We start from the raw sequence: 8,722 nt of genomic DNA, 5'->3' as shown, positions 1-8,722 counted from the left end.
ATAACATGATTTCGTAAACGGGTCATTTCATTTCGTCCGAGTCGGTCGTCGAGTCGGTGATTTCAACGCTTTTTCGCTGCTCGGGGAGAAGTTTGTTCACTTTTCAGCCAAAGAATATTGTGAAATACTTTAACTTATAGTGAAAGCTTAAACTTTCCGAAAAAAACTTCAATTCAACGGGCGAAACTAGTTGAGACTTTACAATTGTTTACTCAGAGAAAGATAATGTTTGTTATAATATTTTTTGTTAAAAACAATAAAGTACCGTGGATTAAAAATCATGAATGCCGGAAAAAAGGTTTTATTTTTCAAAAAATAATGTCATCAGTTGTAATGATCTGCGAATCATACGCGGAACGAGTTGACGTTTACCTTTCAATAATTTGTACGTGAAACATAAAAAACAAATAAAACAACAACTTCACATAGAGACATCCATAAGCAGTCCTTCTTTTTTTTTTTTTTTTCTTTTGTCAAATAGCAAAGCAACGTTTCAGTGTAGTTGCACAATGCACGTTGGCTTTTACTGATAACGAGAAAGAAAATAACATACCTTGTAACATTAATCAATCGGGTCCGGGTTTATTCAAATTAACCATGTCTATTGCGAAAAATATTTTTTTCCTTTCTTTCTCAAAAACATCGATTTTAACGACTATCGAATAGATTGACCACAAGAAATCTTTGGAAGATGTGAGGAGCTGCATTCTAACCGATACTCAAAGATTTTACGAGCCAGTCGAATTAATTTTGGTGAAATTCGCGACACCATTTGTAGCCGACCTTTTTTGGTAGCGAACTTTCTTGATAATGACTCAAAAACAGAGTTTTAACTATGAAGCGGGCGTTTTTATTCTAATTTTAAAAGAATATCTCGGAGAATTTTTAAAATGCCAGAATTAATCTTCGAATCACAATTTCTGAAGGAAATTAAGTTGAAAATTTTTTAATATTAATTTTTGTCAGTCTCCCGGCGACATTTTCAAAACTTTTTTGTTTTTCAAAAGCGTGTATCTCAACACCGAACGAAGATTTCCCAAATTTTCAAAAGCGAAATGAAGGATTCGTCGTCCTTCTCGCGTCGACATGTTTGGGTTTTATTCACGTTTCAAATTGTTCGCGTTTTATTTTGCCCATCCTGTAAAATGTAACCTTGACGGATTCGGTATCACGCCAGTTAACCGTGTTTGCTATAAAATATATTTTTTTCGTTCGTTTTTTAAAAACGCATTTAAACGTCTATGGAATAGTTTGACTACAAGGAGTCTGGTACGTGCAAGGAGGTGGTAAGGAGTGGAGAATAGACGTGCTGCGTACGCTCTTAGGGATATAATTGCGGTGCAATGGTTGTAAATAATACTTTTTTATGCATATTAACTGTTATTGATACTTTTTTTTTACATTTAGCAATCACGGCATGCTTCGTGTTCAAGTTATCCGCGGCTTTCATTTATCCGGGTATAAGATCTCGATCCTGCCCTTCTCGGTTAATCAAGGTTTTACCGCAGATGCATTTAATTGCTTGAAGAGAATTGTGCAGCAGTACAAAACCCCAAGGCTGACATATTCCAATAATATAAATTCAGATTGTACGATTCTGCGTCAAGTTCGAATCGAAGTAAATGAAAAACAGAGAAAGAGGAAGAGAAATTAATTCAAATTAGTTCCGTTACAGTAATGATCCTCCAAGTTTAGCGTATCGAACTGTAATTAAAAAATAACTTATCACATCAGTTGCGATAAAAACAGTTTATCTTAGCGGTTCTGAGATCGGCAGCGTCTGAGGTATGCACACAGAAAATTTACGAAACATAGTTTCAAAGTAGTTGCGTTATAATTACTATCCTCAAAGTAGCGGGTATCGAACTGTGAATCGATACCTGCGAACAGAAACAGCTCATCTTCGCTATTATTTTGCTGAAGCAAAAACTTTTAAGATTCTCAATTCCGAACAGGAAAGTTAATTGCTATAATACATTTCTAAATGTGCGATTAAAAATTTTATTTCGCCTAATTTCACTTTACTTTATAAATTACCAATTTGTATGTCAAATTTATCATTATTTGTAAAAAATATTTGTCCAAATAGGTGTAGTAATCACATAAATAATGAATGTAAATAAACATTACCAAAATTTGTATGATATATGCTTTGTAAATCCCAGCCTCCTAAGTATCATGCATCGCTATTATACGCCTCATAACTCGTCGGACAAAAAAATTTCCACTATCGCACTCACTCGCAAGCATATAAGGGTCATACATATAAGAGATGCTTCGATACGATTTCATCCATATGGATTTCATACCCGATTTATAATCATTTATCAAATTTTACTTTGGACAGGGTCCAAAAAGGTAAAATTGCCAGCAACACTGATAAGATGATTGTAACGAAACCACCAACGATAAGGAAAACGGGACTGATGAGACAAAATGTTTATAACGTAGCTGAAGAGATAAGCTGTTTCTATCGGCAGGTATCGAGAAGTTTAGACATTTGCGAGTTATGTATAAAATTGCAATAATGTACAATATTGAACATTTGTGTATAAGTATTGAAACTGCGGTAAATAGCAACTATGCGAACCGACCGTCGTTCAATTATAGCTGTTGTTTTCACGGGAATATTTCAATTTTCATTTGCTGATAAAGTCTGATGAATGATGAGATCAACCAATTTTTCATACATTCACACATACGTGCGAATTTGGCAGCAGACGAACAGCAATCATGCAAAATGTTGCTATAAGCAATATTGGGGCAGGGCATATTCTCAATTATTATCTATTATAAATTATAATATGTACACTATGCAGGGATGGAAATCAAAAAGTAAAATGGTCGCAAAATTAATAGATGATTAACGTTACTGCATTTTCAGAGTTGCAAAAGTTTAATTCATGGAATTTCAAAATATTGAAAGTTGGAAAATAGAGAAGTCAGAATACAGAAAAGTAAAAATACAAATTAAGCCAAACTATGGAATAGGCAGGGTTTCTACATTTTCCTATATTTATTTAGACAAACATCTATTTTGGCTCTATTACACTTATTGTTAGTCCGACGATTCTGAACGTTGGCTTATCCATATTTTTATCTTTCCATGTTTTCTCTATTCTATACTTCGACTATTTACGTTTATAAATTCTTCGAATTTTATTTTTACATTCTTCTAAGTCCGACATTGTGATTTTTCTATATCTCGACTATTCTACTTTTTCACCTCCCGTATTCAGTTATCGACAAGACACCCGCTAAGCACAAGCAAACCTTGCCACACTGCGAAGTATCATGAAAATTATTTCCGTATATTTATTGCATAAAAATTGTTATCAACATATATTTGGTGACTGAAAAAGCAACAAGAATTCCAGCAAGTATAATAGTCAGTAATGGATTTTTCACACCGAAACAATGAGGTACCTGCAAAAGTTCTCTGTTCATTCATATTTTTATAATTTGGGTAAAACCGAAGCAAAAACAATCAGCTGATTACACAATGCGTCGCCATATTGCTTCAACTGTTTTCACGTACTTTGTATCTTAACCTCTCCAAACTCTTAATGAATTATACACAGAGTTGGATAATCCGATTTGCTTTAAGAAAAAAAGAATGGGAATATATTTCTGACCATTTGGTGAGCTGATTCTCATTACAAAATCGGTGTTCGGTCGAAGCCCCGAAGCGATAAAATTTAATAAAGGTTGCCCCATCTCTTTTATGACATTTTCCATTAATCCGGGAATCAGTGAACTTGTCATGCAACTTATGTTCACACGCCCTATTTACAGTAGTTTCAGATAAATTCATGATGTTTTTCAATGAATCGACAGTTGGGTTCTTGATATCCGATAGAATCGATAACTGGCAATTGCAAACTCATGCTAATTATTTTCGCAAGGATGAAACCAGTCTTACCAATTACAAATACCCTAAAACTTTATATCAAACCACTGTGACTGGTTTCCGGAATTGGAAAGTCAGGCTTTGGTGATTCAGAATAGTAGCCAAGTTACCAATGTTCCGTATGTTTGGTCAGTCTGGCAAGGCTTAAGTGACCTCAAATGATAGCCACACTGCTTTTTTCGATAATTATACAGCGCATTTAACCATCTGAAAAATTTTTAAAAATGCGAAAATAAGTTCCATAAGTTTGTTTCTCCGGTTTTTCGGGTATCAGACTAAGTTCCCATCTCCAGAAATCAGCCCAACTGCCCTTAACTGAGTTTTATGATCACCTTTATTGATACAATAAGTAGCATTCTTGCAAAAAAAAACTTCAATGCATTCAATGCAAAAAACTGTAGATCGGCAAAAAATTACGAAGAAGAGGGAAATTAGGCGAGTTAAATTGCGGCGGGTTGCCTGTAGATTAGTCGACTGACACCCCTGGTAAAAATACGTTTCTATCCGCGTCTAACGGAATTTTTACTAACGACGAGACTGGATTACGGTTTACGTTTTCGGTTCATCCATTAATACTGACCGTCTCATCAAATTTGGGCATAAAAATACACACAGATTTCTCATTCGCGCTAATTAATTAATTCAATCTTGGCGGACTTTCGGAATCCGTTGTTTAGGGAAATGAGTTGGCCAAACATTATTAATTTGTATTAATTTTATTACAAGCTAATGGTGATTCGATAGCTTTTTGTCAAATTGTTATATTAGTAAGCTATTAAAGATCTATTCAAGAATGCAAATCCTGAAAACAATGTAATCACAAGCAGCGTAATTAAACGGCTTTTATCTAAATAACCGGTTTATAGTCCGCTTCTACGTTGGGCAGAGATCTTTTTAATGAAATAACCCAATCGTTCCGAACAGTTTCACCTTTTACATCGTAATTTTTTTTTGGTTTAATAATTTTTCGTTCGATGCTAATACATATCTAACTTTTCTCTCTCTATTTCACGAGGTCATATAAAATATACAACTCAAATATCTAGGTATACACGATTGAATGTAAGGAGAAGTACATGCTTGGGATTTCATAATTATACTATCGAAATTATGAAATTACATCTTAGATGCCTAATTATAATTCATAAATTTGCATAATAAAATATTGCGATGTTTCTAATCGATATTTATCACATAAATCCTTCATGTAATCGCATAACGGTATATATCTGCCATGATTTTCGTACTGTGTGCTTTTGCACTTTGCGCAAAACGGTCCGTAATACCTGTTATGATAAACAGATTTCAGCCATTTGTATATTTTCTGATCAGCTTGATATCCCGATTAAGCCTATCCAAAAAATGTTCCTATCTTTCGTATGTTACATGCTTGAAGTTACTAATGGTATTACTTTTTTTCAGTAATAACTTGAGAAAATTTTTTTTCTTACCTGAAATCGTAACAAAATAAAAACAAACTCATAGAATTTATAAACAGCATGGAATTTCACCGATAACTGTATGAATCTGGCCTTTTTTTTTTGGTAGTATGGTAATTTTTCCCAAGTCCTGAGTTATTTTCATATCTGCAGACGTCATCAGATTGCGAAATTCTAAATGTAGGCATAAAATTTGTATAATAGGTCACTTACGTAAATTTTTGCGCCGAAAGTACATTCGAATGCGTGAAAAGAAAGACTTAAATTTGCCATCAATCAATTCTCCAAACCAATTGATTGTGTCAAATATTCGAAAGGTCAAATTTGAAACAATCTTTGGTGCAGATTCTTTCGATTCTTGCCTGAATCGTATAAAATTCAAAAAAATGGGAATGCGTCAGGGAAATGATACATTCTATTTCAGATTTGTGTGCGTCAATTTTGATTCCCGTGAGGTATAAATAAACGCAAGTCTACAAATTCTCGGTAGTTAGTTCTGATGGGTTCATAAATTATGCTCAGTTCTTTAAACATTCGGAGATTAATCATCTTCATAGCTAGCCGTATGGATTATTTATCAGGTTTTTAGATCGTTTACGTATTCGGCAAATCTTTAATCCAACAAAATTTTGCCAATACATCAACACAAATGCCCACAGTAATTAATAATTAAACAGTTCAATGACATATTCGTTGTATTCGTTGTGCGTACGCGTTACGCAAGTGATGGTCGTTGCCTATAAATATTGAGCAAGTTTCTTTCCGATCACACCGAGGGGAATACGTCAGCTAAAATCACGTACATTGCGTGAATATCATACGAATTGGTAGAATAAATAGATAAGTTTATTTTTGATTGCAATGTGTAACGTTTCAGCAAACTTGCATCTGATTACCAAACTGAAACCGAAAACTTAAAACTGGGTAAAAATTCTTCAACTACAATTAATGATGTGACTTTTGACAAATCGTGTCACTTTACTTTTCTTGTACTCGTGCAAGTTTCCAATCAACAAAATTAAGTTTAACAAACGGCCAACTGAGTCACGATCGCAGCTCTCGTGATTGATATTTGGTACTTCATTCTCAATCACTAGAGTCAAGCCAGATTTCAATCAGTATAAACGTTTCTTTTTCTTAGTAAGACTTATGCATATGCATATGGTTTTGTAATACATTACACATATATTTTCCGTGCAAAATTGGTACCTTGACTGTATAAATTTCATCCGCACATTAAATTTTCAACTCACAAAAAGGCGTATCATTACGTGGCCTGGGTTTTGGTTTTGAAACAAAACAAGCGGCTTTAGACCCCTTGTACTTCCCGTTCTCACGCTGTAGATTCCAAGTTCATACAGAAAAAAAAGATATCCAATTCCAATTTCGAACTACATATTCGGATTTGTGATTAACGATTTTAAAGCCCTCAGATACCATGTTATATGAAAATATCACGGTTTTTCTTTTATTTTGAATCACTACAATTGATCCTCCATTATAAATTTTGGAAGTCTGACCTTGGCGTCGTTATCAGTAACCCAAAAATATTCCGCCTACCAATTTCTACCAAAACCGAAAATTTTTTTTCACCATATTGGATCGCTATTTTGGATTTCGCGATCTGACTTTAGATTCATGATCAGCCATCGAGAAAATCTCACCGCACCAATTTTTATTAAAATCCATCAATCCATTCTCAAAATATAAATTATTTTTATTTGATTTTTTGGAATTTTGTTATTTAAATAATAGAAGAAGTACGGAACCAATCAAAGCCTTTTGGCGAAATCTAATCGTTTTTAAGTTTGGAAAAGCTGCGTCGATTGACACCAAGATCATTGAAATCCGGCATCTCGTTCTCGACATATCATCGGACAAAAAAATTCATCACATACGTACATAGGTACATACAGATGACCATCTGAAAATGATTGGAGGTAATTTTCTAAATTCCGAAACGTCGAGTTCTAGTGAAAACTCAAGTTTTCATTGAGCATAAACGGAAATATGGATATAAATAATCGTTACCATCTATGATCAACTCAAGGACATAATAACATTACACGGTTCACCTTGTGAACCCACGTGTTAATCTGCATTGGTGAATATTTCCCAATCATATCATACATAGTATTAAAGTTCGAAACCAAAGTTTGGATTTTGGATGTTCAGAAAGTGACGTCACCCAAAATTTTTTTTTCTCTAGACGTCATCGATCTATAGTAATCGTCGACGACGAAAATCAGCTACCGAATTTCTCAGTCTGGAAACAACCGCGCAGTAGAGTGGACATAGAAGAATCGCGCTCCGCAGATTTCGAGTACCGGGTTCTCTACCTCCTGGATCCTGCGCTCCGGGTCCGCTTCCTGGTACAACTCGACTTTCAGGACAAGCGCTCCGTAGTTTTTATGCTCCAGGTCCAGCACCTGGTGAAACTCGACTTCAGGGACAAGCGGTTCGTAGTTCCTGCGCTCCGGATCCGCTAACTGGTGAAATTTAACTTCCAGGACAAGCGTTTCGTGGTTCCTGCGGAGCAGATACGCTACTTGGTGAAACTCGACTTCCAGAACAAGCGCTCCGTAGTTCTGGCTGTTCAGGTCCTTGACCTGGTGACTTTTGACCTTCAGGACTCATTTTCCGTAGTTCTGGCTGTCCAGGTTCTTGACCTGGTGACTTTTGACCAAGCGCTGCGTAGTTTCTGCGCTTCAGGTCCGCTTCATGATGAAACTCGACTTCCAGGACAAGCGCTCCGTGGTTCCTGCTCTCCAGGTCCGCTAACTGGTGAAACTCGACTGCCAGGACGAGCGCTCCGTAGTTCCGGCTGTCCAGGTCTTTGACCTGATGACTTTTGACCTTCCGGACTAATTTTCAAGTTTACAAGTTTGATTATTGAAAACGTAATGTTTTGTACTATCAAACCAATATGCATGCTTCAGATATCATTTTGAATCGGAAAAAAAACCGAACGACCACGATCAACAAATTGCAATTGGTGAGTGGCTGGCATTGTATACATAGGAATACATGACAATAACGTCGTTCAATTAGAGCCAAAATTGCTGTGCGTAGTGTTTAAAATCTTTCAGCACTTAGCTGATTGTTCTGTGGTATTTTTTGACGAAATTTATTGTCATAAAATCACAATACGTTAGACTTACATGCATGTGTAAACGTGATTTGTAGCCTTATATGGAAAAAATCTTACGGGCAGATTCGGTTTGCGTCACATGCACAAAGGCATTGTTCATTTGGTATACCGTGAAGCCTACAACTATGTCACCTGGTAAAACACGAGTAAGGGAGCGCACGAGCACAAAAACCGCTTACCCCGCTTAAATCCTTAGCGAGCCAGTGTTTTAAAACTAGTAAA

This window comes from Neodiprion pinetum, chromosome 2, assembly GCF_021155775.2.
Source record: "Neodiprion pinetum isolate iyNeoPine1 chromosome 2, iyNeoPine1.2, whole genome shotgun sequence".
Taxonomy (NCBI): Eukaryota; Metazoa; Arthropoda; class Insecta; order Hymenoptera; family Diprionidae; genus Neodiprion; species Neodiprion pinetum.
This window is presented reverse-complemented; position numbering follows the sequence as displayed.